Source organism: Diceros bicornis, chromosome 4 (assembly GCF_020826845.1).
Source record: "Diceros bicornis minor isolate mBicDic1 chromosome 4, mDicBic1.mat.cur, whole genome shotgun sequence".
NCBI classification, from domain to species: domain Eukaryota; kingdom Metazoa; phylum Chordata; class Mammalia; order Perissodactyla; family Rhinocerotidae; genus Diceros; species Diceros bicornis.
Genome location: NC_080743.1, coordinates 67,973,652 through 67,985,791, shown reverse-complemented (window position 1 = coordinate 67,985,791; position 12,140 = coordinate 67,973,652). Strand labels below are relative to the sequence as shown.

General features: G+C 72.1%; 8 non-coding genes across 8 annotated transcripts; 6 read left to right on the top strand and 2 right to left on the bottom strand.

Moving 5' to 3' along the window:
* Positions 1-1,751: 1,751 nt before the first annotated feature.
* TRNAL-CAG (transfer RNA leucine (anticodon CAG)) lies at positions 1,752-1,834 on the bottom strand. The gene has a single exon. It is a non-coding gene; the product is annotated as a tRNA-Leu (tRNA).
* A 580-nt stretch (positions 1,835-2,414) lies between these two features.
* On the top strand, positions 2,415-2,486 carry TRNAD-GUC (transfer RNA aspartic acid (anticodon GUC)). The gene has a single exon. It is a non-coding gene; the product is annotated as a tRNA-Asp (tRNA).
* A 687-nt stretch (positions 2,487-3,173) lies between these two features.
* On the top strand, positions 3,174-3,245 carry TRNAG-UCC (transfer RNA glycine (anticodon UCC)). The gene has a single exon. It is a non-coding gene; the product is annotated as a tRNA-Gly (tRNA).
* Positions 3,246-3,525: 280 nt separating this feature from the next.
* On the top strand, positions 3,526-3,597 carry TRNAE-CUC (transfer RNA glutamic acid (anticodon CUC)). Its single transcript has one exon. It is a non-coding gene; the product is annotated as a tRNA-Glu (tRNA).
* A 4,864-nt stretch (positions 3,598-8,461) lies between these two features.
* On the bottom strand, positions 8,462-8,544 carry TRNAL-CAG (transfer RNA leucine (anticodon CAG)). The gene has a single exon. It is a non-coding gene; the product is annotated as a tRNA-Leu (tRNA).
* A 580-nt stretch (positions 8,545-9,124) lies between these two features.
* Positions 9,125-9,196, top strand: TRNAD-GUC (transfer RNA aspartic acid (anticodon GUC)). Its single transcript has one exon. It is a non-coding gene; the product is annotated as a tRNA-Asp (tRNA).
* A 687-nt stretch (positions 9,197-9,883) lies between these two features.
* TRNAG-UCC (transfer RNA glycine (anticodon UCC)) lies at positions 9,884-9,955 on the top strand. Its single transcript has one exon. It is a non-coding gene; the product is annotated as a tRNA-Gly (tRNA).
* Positions 9,956-10,235: 280 nt separating this feature from the next.
* TRNAE-CUC (transfer RNA glutamic acid (anticodon CUC)) lies at positions 10,236-10,307 on the top strand. The gene has a single exon. It is a non-coding gene; the product is annotated as a tRNA-Glu (tRNA).
* The last annotated feature ends 1,833 nt before the right edge of the window (positions 10,308-12,140 follow it).

Here is a 12,140-nt window from a genome sequence, read left to right as displayed (position 1 = left end):
CCACTGAACCACCCATGCACCGATGGCCGCCGCCACCAGCCGCCCGACGCTGGTCCCCGCCCGCCCTCCGCGGCCACCTGCTCCATCTGAGCAGGCGGCGGACTGGTGGGCTCCAAGAGAGGCTCCAGGTACGTGAAGGGCGCTAGGGCGCAGGCGCGGTCGCAAGGGGGCGGGCGAGGAGGCACCGAGGCACCGAGGCAGGCTCGGCCCGTGCCGCGCCTTCTCTGCCGCCCAGGGCCGCGGCGAGATGGCCGGCGTCGCCAGAGGCAGCCGGGAGCCGGACCAAGCCTGGCCCGCGCCCGAATGCCAGTCAGGGTAGGCGATCTGTGGGCGGGTGCAGCTGAAGGCCGACGTTTCCTTCGACGACCCACAGCCCGGTCCCAAAGTGCCTTGGGCGGCTGGCTTTCTTGCCGGGGCGCTGGGCGCGAGGGCGGGCACGGGCGGGAACGGTGCTCCGGCTGTGCGAGGGCGGGGGCGGCGGGGCGTGGGGGGAGCCGTCGGAGCTGGAGGCCCGGGAGCGCGGCCTCCGCCGCCGCCCGCCGCCGAGCGGGCCTCAGGCCCAGAGGCCAGGCCAAGTGCCCGAGCCTGGCTTCTGCGCTCTGGCCGACGGCTCCCCGGCCAGGGTCCAGCTCCGGTGCGTCGGTGGCGAGGCAGGAGCGCGGTCTCGGATCGGAGGAGCGCTGTGGCGCAGTGGCTGCCGGCTCGCGGGCAGCCCGCTGAGGGAGCGCGCCGGTGTGGTGGGGTTCGGCCCCGGCTGCGGTTTCCCGCTTGGAGACGCGGTGTGGCCGCCGAGGGGGGTGGCCCCGGCTGGGGGCCGGACGTTGGCGGGTGCGTGACGGGGGGGGGGCCCAGGGCTTCTGCTGGCTACTCACTGGAGCAACCTTCCCGGCTTGGGCTCAGGTGCCAGGCAGGCCCTGTGCAGGGAGGGCTCTGTCGTTGGCTGGCGAGCAGATGGCTGCGCTGCGCGTGTCCCGGGAGGCAGGCAGGTGGCCAGGGCGAGGCCCCGAGGTGAAAAATCGCGGTGGGTGGCACAGGCCAGCAAGATGGGGACCGCGACCTCAGTAGGGTGTGGAGAGAATGGCATGGGTGGGCAGGCGGGCGGGGCTGGCGGCAAGGACAGAACGTCGGACGGTTGTGCTGCTGGTTGCGCGAGTGTCAGGCTCTCAGAGGGAGTCGCTGTTCAGCAGACAGAAGTCGGACGGTGACCCGTGGAGGGCTTTCTTCACGCAGGGCGCGGTGAGGGAGCGGCAGTGGGAGCGGAGACGGGAGTGGGAGGGAGGCAGTTAGGGAGGGGGGAACCCACAAGCACGGAGCGGGGGGAGGGGGCGCGGGGAGGGGGTGGGGCGCAGGGATCGGGTCGGAGGGAGGTGGGGGGCGCCGGGGCGGGGAGGGGAAGCAGGGGAGGGAAAGATGTGGTGCAAAGTCCTGAAGCTTCCGCGTGCGGGGGGTCAGGTAGGAAGGGTGTGTGAGTGGGTGGGGGAGCGCGTGCGTCCAGCAAGCCAGTTGCCAGGGGGTTCAAGGCGCCGGAGCACCCTCCTGGGCTATTTCTGCCAGGCCGGCGCACGGGTCGGCAGGAAAGGTGGCCGTGCCTGAGCAGCTGGTGGGGCGAGAGGCGTGGGTGTAGGGGCTGGACTTTGGAGAGGCGGCAAGAGCGCAAGCCAGCGACGGACGGTAAGGCGGTAAAGAGCTGCGACGGGGTGTCGCGGAGGCCCGGGACCCGGGCATTTGTTGGGCGGGCCAAAAGGTTGGCGTGTCAGGAGTGGGATTCGAACCCACGCCTCCAGGGGAGACTGCGACCTGAACGCAGCGCCTTAGACCGCTCGGCCATCCTGACGGCGGGCCTGGGCGCGTGTCCGCTCACCTGGCTGGGACCCGACGCGCAGAGCGGTGCCACCCTGGCCGCACGCGGCGCCTGGCGGGCCGCTGTGTGGGCGCGCAAGGGACGGGACCCGCGCGCCGACCGGCGGGGAGACTCGCCGGGCTCCGCCGCCCACACACCCTCGCCCACCCCCGGCCCCCGCCGGGCCGCGTCCCCGGGGTGCGGCCGTCCTCTGCCGCCAGCCCCCACCCGCGCCTCTCCTCGCGGCGGACGTGGCACGGCGCGCGCCCACCTTCTCCCCGCCGCCTTGCTCGCCCTCTCGGGCCTCTTCCTGCCGGCGCGATCCCCGCACTGGAGGCAACAGGCAGCGCGCACTCGGAGCGTTGAGCAGCCCCGGGTCCGGGTCCGGGTCCGGGTCCGGGTCCGCATCCGCATCGAGGTCGCCATCTGCTTTGTCGAATGACGCGATTGTTTAGGGGTCGGGTCGGGCCGGGCCGGGCACGCGCCGGGCAGCCGTGGTGGGCAGGAGGTCGAGAGCAGGGTAGGCGTCGGCGGGCAGCCGGACAGCGATCGCGCGCCGGGGCGGCCGCCGCCGTCCTCGTTAGTATAGTGGTGAGTATCCCCGCCTGTCACGCGGGAGACCGGGGTTCGATTCCCCGACGGGGAGGCAAGACGCCCTCTTTTGGTCGCCGGCACCGCTCTCCGTCCAGCCGCTTGCGCCCAAGGGCCCTTCTTCTCCCTCCCCCGCCCTCCAGCGAGGCGCAGGCCGCCGACTCGTGCCCCGGCTGCCCACCCTCGCCCACCCGGACCCTTCTCCCCTCCTCCTTGTCCTCCTCCTCGCCGGGCGCTTGCTCGCCGCAGCCGAGCGAGGGCTTCCTCTGCTCCTCCCCACGGCGCCCGACGAGCGGCCCTGCCAAGGTGGCTGGCGCAATGGGCTCCTTGCGACGCGACGCACAGCTGCACAGCTGCCGGGACGGGTCGGGGGTCGGATGGGTCCCCCGCCTCGGTGCCTCGCGGAAGTGGCCTGGCGGAGCCGCCGGTGGAGAAGGGCTTGGCCGAGCCCGCTGCCGCAGGACCTGAGGAGGGAGGAGGAGGGCGGACGTGACGGGGTCGGGGTCGGCTTTGGCTTTGGTCGGGTCGAACGGCGGCCAGGGCGCCCCCAGAGGCGGTCGGGCCGGCGGACGAGGGCCGCTGCGTCTGGCGCGGGGCGGCCGTTGGCGGCGCCTGGGGCAGCGCCGAGCTGCGAGCGGGCGGGGCGTCGGGGCAGGGCTGCGCCGGGCGGCGGCAGCGGCGGCGGCGTGACGGCGCCGGCGCGAGCCCCGGGCCGGCATCTCGGGGCGGCGCGGGCTGTGCAGCGTTGGTGGTATAGTGGTGAGCATAGCTGCCTTCCAAGCAGTTGACCCGGGTTCGATTCCCGGCCAACGCAGCGGGCCGACCTTTTGCGGAACCGCAGGGCCCTCCTGGCCCGGAGCCGGGAGCCGGAGGCCGGGAGCCGGGCCCGCGGCCGTGTGCGTGTGTGCGAGAAGGAGGCGCGCGCAGTGTTTTGAGGGTGCAGCCGGGCAGGAAGAACGCTAGGGCGCCTGCATTGCCGGGGGCCGCGCGCGGCTGGCCTGCCAAAGGCAGGGGGCTGGCGCCAAGGGAGCGCCGAGCGGGCGGGATGGAGGCCCCGGGTCCAGGAGGCGCAGGCCAGGCCCGAGGCCTGACGCTCCCTGGTGGTCTAGTGGTTAGGATTCGGCGCTCTCACCGCCGCGGCCCGGGTTCGATTCCCGGTCAGGGAAGCCTTATCTTCTTCCTCTCCGCCTCCCCACCTCCCCAGCACCTCCACAACCCCCTTTTAGCCCACGCCAGAGCTCGCTCGCTCGCTTCGCCCCTTACCCCTCGGCCTCGGCCCCGGACCCCCGACAAGGCCACCCGGCACCCTCCACGGCCAGCCCAAGCCCTGCCACCTCACCTGCGCCCCTGCCAACCTTTTTGGCCCTCGCTCGCCTCGCCTCGCCCACCCGACGTCTCTCCTCCTCCTCCTCCTCCTCCTCCTCCTCCTCCTCATCCTCGGACGCTCGCCTCGCTCCCGCTCTTCCTCAGCCCCAAACCACAGTGGCCCGGGCAGCCACTCTCGCCTGCCGTGGCCACCGCACGTGCTTCGACTCTCCAGCGGCACGCCTTCGGCCGGGACAAACGTCGCGGCCCCCAAGCCACCCCTTCCTGCCTCCTGAGGTGTGGCTCGGGTTGGGGTGGTGGGGGAGGGCGCGGGGTCTACGTCGCCAGGTCCGGCCACCGGCCGGGGCCTGTGGCGTGCTCTTTTACTTGGCGCCTCGTGCCGGCGAAGGCGCGGGCAGCTTACCCGCCGCCGCCGGCCAGGTCCTGTGCCGGCTGCGTCTCCCCGGGGCCGCCGATTGGGCGCCAAGTGCGTCGTGGTCTCGTGCGCCGAGGGGAGCCGAGAGCCGGAGCCTGGCGCCCGGGAGGCGGAGAAGTCAGAATGAACCTGGACCCGTCCGTCTGTCCGGGTAGCTAGACCACCGGGCGGCGGCGGCGGAGGAGACAGAGCAGGGAGATGGAGGAGGCCAGTCTGGCCAAGCAGGGGGGGTGGGGGGCTGGAGGCAGAGGGATGACAGAGTGGACTTCTGGCCAACATTGTATTCGACTGGGCATCACCGACGCTCTCAGTCCTCTCACCAAGTGGCCAGAAGGTTACCGGGAACGCTTCCCTGCCCGACACACCCCTCCCCCCACCCGCCACCTAGATTGGACGGTCCGATGTGTTCCCGTTCCCGCCTTACCGACCATCCAGCCACCCAGGATGGACGCCATCCCTGTCTCCACCCTTGGATCCATCTCCTTCTGTGGACACTCCCCGAAGTAGATGGCAGCTCTCGGTCTCCTTCCCGCCACAACAACCGGGCCGCTGTCAGCGACTTGAACACCTCTTCGCCGACTGGCTCCTTCGGAGGCAAAAGTGGAGAGCCGAGCCCAGGAAGGGCAGAGAGCCGCGGCGGCGGCGGCGGCGGCGGCGGCGGCGGCGGCACACTCCGCGGGTTTAGACGGAGCCGTTCTGACGTGTGCCGAGGAGCCCCTGTGGGCATGGGGGTGCTCACCGCCAGCGCAGGAAGTTCCCTCACCGGCCTGGCCGGGGTGCTGGGGGTGAGTGTGGGTGGGCGGGTGACAGAGCGGGATGAAGGTGTCTGTTCCCGTGGGTGGCCTCCCACGCGGGTCAGGGCACAGGGCCAAACGACCCCGAAAAGAGGGGACGGCCGTGAGCGTCGTGCTGCTCACGGGGGAGGTGTGGGAGGGCGTCCCGGGTGGGTCGGAGTGGAGCGTGGGCGGGGAGGTGCGGGGCTTGCGGGATGTGGCCGGGAGTGCGGCTGGCCGCTCAGGCAGGGGCTCTGCACAGGCTCCGGGCGGTGGCGCACCTTGCCCGGCACGGGTGCCGCGGGGGGGGGGGGGGGGCGGTGCGGTGGGGGGGCCGAGGTTTAGGGTGCCGGTGGGGACGGAGCAGGGGTTTGTCCGAGGGGCCCGAGGGAGGAGGACAGGACCGGTGGAAGTGTGCGTAGAGGGGCCCGGGGTCCACGGGGTTGGTGGCGGAGGGATGGAGGGGGTGAGCCTGGGGGCTGGAAGGAACAGCAGGTGGCGGGCAGGGGGCGTGGGCCCTGGCGCGAGGAAGATGGAAGCCCCCGTGGTGGGAGAGGGCCCAGGCCGGCGAGACTGGTGTCCTGTGCTGCGAGGTGGTCAGGCGAAGGAGTAGGGTGAGAGGAGGGGTAGGCAGCAGGCAAGGGTGGGGAATTCAACTGCCCCAGAGACACAAGTGACCTCTGCCCACGACAAAGAGTCGGGTCTCAGGTGTGTGTCTGGGGTTGAGTTGAAAAGAGGCCAAAGGGACGAATGCAACCCGCGGTCCCCGGCCAAGCAGAATTTGGAACGTGGGGGCCGCGGGTGGGGGCGGAGCGGGGAGGGGAGTGTGGGGCAGGAGAGGAGTAGGGGTGTCTGGGGGAGTAGGAGGGTGGTGAGGGGTGGAGGAGGAGGTGCTGGGGCTGGCGGTGCCGCTTGGGGTTTGCAGGCTGTGGTGCTGTTGGACCCGGGAGTGTCCGCGGTGGTTCTCGGGGTGGTGGTGCTGCCTGCGACGGGGGTGTTCGTGGCGGCGGCGGTGACGATAGCGGTGGTGCTGGCCCTGGTGGAGGTGACTCGGTGGACTTGGTGGTGGTGGCGGCGGAGGTGGTTTTAGTGGTGGAGGGGCGGGCCAGCGTTTGGGAAATAGAGCGGCCAAGCGGGAGAAGGTGAATGAATGCTCGCTGTGTGTGTGCATCGTGATGATATCGTGGAACTCTTCGGAACGACTGGAGCGCGCGCCATCACGAGTCGGTGACCGTCGGGGAGAATGCGGTGGATCACTCGTAGGAGTGGCAAGTTGCCTCCTACTGGTGGTAGGAACCGACACGGTCTGATTCTCGGAGTGGGGGTAGAGCGAGGCAGAGAGCGGGGGCGAACCCCCGTGACGGAGTGGGGCGTGCGGGGGCCAGTGTGTGGTGCAGGGTAGCCTTCCTCGAAGCGAAAGGCGTGAGCCGAGCGGGGTCACGGGAGCGAAGAGCAGAGGGACAAGGAAGGCGTGTGGGCACAAGAGTGGCTGAGCGGTCGAGGTGTCTGGGCACGGGGGCTTGGTTCCCCGCGTGCACTTTCTGTCTCCAGGGCGAGAGAGGGGGCTTGGGGGTGGGGGCGGGGGAGACGAGAGCACGTGGAATGTGCTGCGGTGGGCCGCAGAGCCGGTGTGGGACAGGTGCCTTGAGCGCGGGAGAGAGGAAGCCTCGCTCGGCGTTGGGGCGGCGGGACCAAAAGGGGATCGGGGTGCTGCATGGGCCGGGAATCGAACCCGGGCCTCCCGCGTGGCAGGCGAGAATTCTACCACTGAACCACCCATGCACCGATGGCCGCCGCCACCAGCCGCCCGACGCTGGTCCCCGCCCGCCCTCCGCGGCCACCTGCTCCATCTGAGCAGGCGGCGGACTGGTGGGCTCCAAGAGAGGCTCCAGGTACGTGAAGGGCGCTAGGGCGCAGGCGCGGTCGCAAGGGGGCGGGCGAGGAGGCACCGAGGCACCGAGGCAGGCTCGGCCCGTGCCGCGCCTTCTCTGCCGCCCAGGGCCGCGGCGAGATGGCCGGCGTCGCCAGAGGCAGCCGGGAGCCGGACCAAGCCTGGCCCGCGCCCGAATGCCAGTCAGGGTAGGCGATCTGTGGGCGGGTGCAGCTGAAGGCCGACGTTTCCTTCGACGACCCACAGCCCGGTCCCAAAGTGCCTTGGGCGGCTGGCTTTCTTGCCGGGGCGCTGGGCGCGAGGGCGGGCACGGGCGGGAACGGTGCTCCGGCTGTGCGAGGGCGGGGGCGGCGGGGCGTGGGGGGAGCCGTCGGAGCTGGAGGCCCGGGAGCGCGGCCTCCGCCGCCGCCCGCCGCCGAGCGGGCCTCAGGCCCAGAGGCCAGGCCAAGTGCCCGAGCCTGGCTTCTGCGCTCTGGCCGACGGCTCCCCGGCCAGGGTCCAGCTCCGGTGCGTCGGTGGCGAGGCAGGAGCGCGGTCTCGGATCGGAGGAGCGCTGTGGCGCAGTGGCTGCCGGCTCGCGGGCAGCCCGCTGAGGGAGCGCGCCGGTGTGGTGGGGTTCGGCCCCGGCTGCGGTTTCCCGCTTGGAGACGCGGTGTGGCCGCCGAGGGGGGTGGCCCCGGCTGGGGGCCGGACGTTGGCGGGTGCGTGACGGGGGGGGGGGCCCAGGGCTTCTGCTGGCTACTCACTGGAGCAACCTTCCCGGCTTGGGCTCAGGTGCCAGGCAGGCCCTGTGCAGGGAGGGCTCTGTCGTTGGCTGGCGAGCAGATGGCTGCGCTGCGCGTGTCCCGGGAGGCAGGCAGGTGGCCAGGGCGAGGCCCCGAGGTGAAAAATCGCGGTGGGTGGCACAGGCCAGCAAGATGGGGACCGCGACCTCAGTAGGGTGTGGAGAGAATGGCATGGGTGGGCAGGCGGGCGGGGCTGGCGGCAAGGACAGAACGTCGGACGGTTGTGCTGCTGGTTGCGCGAGTGTCAGGCTCTCAGAGGGAGTCGCTGTTCAGCAGACAGAAGTCGGACGGTGACCCGTGGAGGGCTTTCTTCACGCAGGGCGCGGTGAGGGAGCGGCAGTGGGAGCGGAGACGGGAGTGGGAGGGAGGCAGTTAGGGAGGGGGGAACCCACAAGCACGGAGCGGGGGGAGGGGGCGCGGGGAGGGGGTGGGGCGCAGGGATCGGGTCGGAGGGAGGTGGGGGGCGCCGGGGCGGGGAGGGGAAGCAGGGGAGGGAAAGATGTGGTGCAAAGTCCTGAAGCTTCCGCGTGCGGGGGGTCAGGTAGGAAGGGTGTGTGAGTGGGTGGGGGAGCGCGTGCGTCCAGCAAGCCAGTTGCCAGGGGGTTCAAGGCGCCGGAGCACCCTCCTGGGCTATTTCTGCCAGGCCGGCGCACGGGTCGGCAGGAAAGGTGGCCGTGCCTGAGCAGCTGGTGGGGCGAGAGGCGTGGGTGTAGGGGCTGGACTTTGGAGAGGCGGCAAGAGCGCAAGCCAGCGACGGACGGTAAGGCGGTAAAGAGCTGCGACGGGGTGTCGCGGAGGCCCGGGACCCGGGCATTTGTTGGGCGGGCCAAAAGGTTGGCGTGTCAGGAGTGGGATTCGAACCCACGCCTCCAGGGGAGACTGCGACCTGAACGCAGCGCCTTAGACCGCTCGGCCATCCTGACGGCGGGCCTGGGCGCGTGTCCGCTCACCTGGCTGGGACCCGACGCGCAGAGCGGTGCCACCCTGGCCGCACGCGGCGCCTGGCGGGCCGCTGTGTGGGCGCGCAAGGGACGGGACCCGCGCGCCGACCGGCGGGGAGACTCGCCGGGCTCCGCCGCCCACACACCCTCGCCCACCCCCGGCCCCCGCCGGGCCGCGTCCCCGGGGTGCGGCCGTCCTCTGCCGCCAGCCCCCACCCGCGCCTCTCCTCGCGGCGGACGTGGCACGGCGCGCGCCCACCTTCTCCCCGCCGCCTTGCTCGCCCTCTCGGGCCTCTTCCTGCCGGCGCGATCCCCGCACTGGAGGCAACAGGCAGCGCGCACTCGGAGCGTTGAGCAGCCCCGGGTCCGGGTCCGGGTCCGGGTCCGGGTCCGCATCCGCATCGAGGTCGCCATCTGCTTTGTCGAATGACGCGATTGTTTAGGGGTCGGGTCGGGCCGGGCCGGGCACGCGCCGGGCAGCCGTGGTGGGCAGGAGGTCGAGAGCAGGGTAGGCGTCGGCGGGCAGCCGGACAGCGATCGCGCGCCGGGGCGGCCGCCGCCGTCCTCGTTAGTATAGTGGTGAGTATCCCCGCCTGTCACGCGGGAGACCGGGGTTCGATTCCCCGACGGGGAGGCAAGACGCCCTCTTTTGGTCGCCGGCACCGCTCTCCGTCCAGCCGCTTGCGCCCAAGGGCCCTTCTTCTCCCTCCCCCGCCCTCCAGCGAGGCGCAGGCCGCCGACTCGTGCCCCGGCTGCCCACCCTCGCCCACCCGGACCCTTCTCCCCTCCTCCTTGTCCTCCTCCTCGCCGGGCGCTTGCTCGCCGCAGCCGAGCGAGGGCTTCCTCTGCTCCTCCCCACGGCGCCCGACGAGCGGCCCTGCCAAGGTGGCTGGCGCAATGGGCTCCTTGCGACGCGACGCACAGCTGCACAGCTGCCGGGACGGGTCGGGGGTCGGATGGGTCCCCCGCCTCGGTGCCTCGCGGAAGTGGCCTGGCGGAGCCGCCGGTGGAGAAGGGCTTGGCCGAGCCCGCTGCCGCAGGACCTGAGGAGGGAGGAGGAGGGCGGACGTGACGGGGTCGGGGTCGGCTTTGGCTTTGGTCGGGTCGAACGGCGGCCAGGGCGCCCCCAGAGGCGGTCGGGCCGGCGGACGAGGGCCGCTGCGTCTGGCGCGGGGCGGCCGTTGGCGGCGCCTGGGGCAGCGCCGAGCTGCGAGCGGGCGGGGCGTCGGGGCAGGGCTGCGCCGGGCGGCGGCAGCGGCGGCGGCGTGACGGCGCCGGCGCGAGCCCCGGGCCGGCATCTCGGGGCGGCCCGGGCTGTGCAGCGTTGGTGGTATAGTGGTGAGCATAGCTGCCTTCCAAGCAGTTGACCCGGGTTCGATTCCCGGCCAACGCAGCGGGCCGACCTTTTGCGGAACCGCAGGGCCCTCCTGGCCCGGAGCCGGGAGCCGGAGGCCGGGAGCCGGGCCCGCGGCCGTGTGCGTGTGTGCGAGAAGGAGGCGCGCGCAGTGTTTTGAGGGTGCAGCCGGGCAGGAAGAACGCTAGGGCGCCTGCATTGCCGGGGGCCGCGCGCGGCTGGCCTGCCAAAGGCAGGGGGCTGGCGCCAAGGGAGCGCCGAGCGGGCGGGATGGAGGCCCCGGGTCCAGGAGGCGCAGGCCAGGCCCGAGGCCTGACGCTCCCTGGTGGTCTAGTGGTTAGGATTCGGCGCTCTCACCGCCGCGGCCCGGGTTCGATTCCCGGTCAGGGAAGCCTTATCTTCTTCCTCTCCGCCTCCCCACCTCCCCAGCACCTCCACAACCCCCTTTTAGCCCACGCCAGAGCTCGCTCGCTCGCTTCGCCCCTTACCCCTCGGCCTCGGCCCCGGACCCCCGACAAGGCCACCCGGCACCCTCCACGGCCAGCCCAAGCCCTGCCACCTCACCTGCGCCCCTGCCAACCTTTTTGGCCCTCGCTCGCCTCGCCTCGCCCACCCGACGTCTCTCCTCCTCCTCCTCCTCCTCCTCCTCCTCCTCCTCATCCTCGGACGCTCGCCTCGCTCCCGCTCTTCCTCAGCCCCAAACCACAGTGGCCCGGGCAGCCACTCTCGCCTGCCGTGGCCACCGCACGTGCTTCGACTCTCCAGCGGCACGCCTTCGGCCGGGACAAACGTCGCGGCCCCCAAGCCACCCCTTCCTGCCTCCTGAGGTGTGGCTCGGGTTGGGGTGGTGGGGGAGGGCGCGGGGTCTACGTCGCCAGGTCCGGCCACCGGCCGGGGCCTGTGGCGTGCTCTTTTACTTGGCGCCTCGTGCCGGCGAAGGCGCGGGCAGCTTACCCGCCGCCGCCGGCCAGGTCCTGTGCCGGCTGCGTCTCCCCGGGGCCGCCGATTGGGCGCCAAGTGCGTCGTGGTCTCGTGCGCCGAGGGGAGCCGAGAGCCGGAGCCTGGCGCCCGGGAGGCGGAGAAGTCAGAATGAACCTGGACCCGTCCGTCTGTCCGGGTAGCTAGACCACCGGGCGGCGGCGGCGGAGGAGACAGAGCAGGGAGATGGAGGAGGCCAGTCTGGCCAAGCAGGGGGGGTGGGGGGCTGGAGGCAGAGGGATGACAGAGTGGACTTCTGGCCAACATTGTATTCGACTGGGCATCACCGACGCTCTCAGTCCTCTCACCAAGTGGCCAGAAGGTTACCGGGAACGCTTCCCTGCCCGACACACCCCTCCCCCCACCCGCCACCTAGATTGGACGGTCCGATGTGTTCCCGTTCCCGCCTTACCGACCATCCAGCCACCCAGGATGGACGCCATCCCTGTCTCCACCCTTGGATCCATCTCCTTCTGTGGACACTCCCCGAAGTAGATGGCAGCTCTCGGTCTCCTTCCCGCCACAACAACCGGGCCGCTGTCAGCGACTTGAACACCTCTTCGCCGACTGGCTCCTTCGGAGGCAAAAGTGGAGAGCCGAGCCCAGGAAGGGCAGAGAGCCGCGGCGGCGGCGGCGGCGGCGGCGGCGGCGGCGGCACACTCCGCGGGTTTAGACGGAGCCGTTCTGACGTGTGCCGAGGAGCCCCTGTGGGCATGGGGGTGCTCACCGCCAGCGCAGGAAGTTCCCTCACCGGCCTGGCCGGGGTGCTGGGGGTGAGTGTGGGTGGGCGGGTGACAGAGCGGGATGAAGGTGTCTGTTCCCGTGGGTGGCCTCCCACGCGGGTCAGGGCACAGGGCCAAACGACCCCGAAAAGAGGGGACGGCCGTGAGCGTCGTGCTGCTCACGGGGGAGGTGTGGGAGGGCGTCCCGGGTGGGTCGGAGTGGAGCGTGGGCGGGGAGGTGCGGGGCTTGCGGGATGTGGCCGGGAGTGCGGCTGGCCGCTCAGGCAGGGGCTCTGCACAGGCTCCGGGCGGTGGCGCACCTTGCCCGGCACGGGTGCCGCGGGGGGGGGGGGCGGTGCGGTGGGGGGGCCGAGGTTTAGGGTGCCGGTGGGGACGGAGCAGGGGTTTGTCCGAGGGGCCCGAGGGAGGAGGACAGGACCGGTGGAAGTGTGCGTAGAGGGGCCCGGGGTCCACGGGGTTGGTGGCGGAGGGATGGAGGGGGTGAGCCTGGGGGCTGGAAGGAA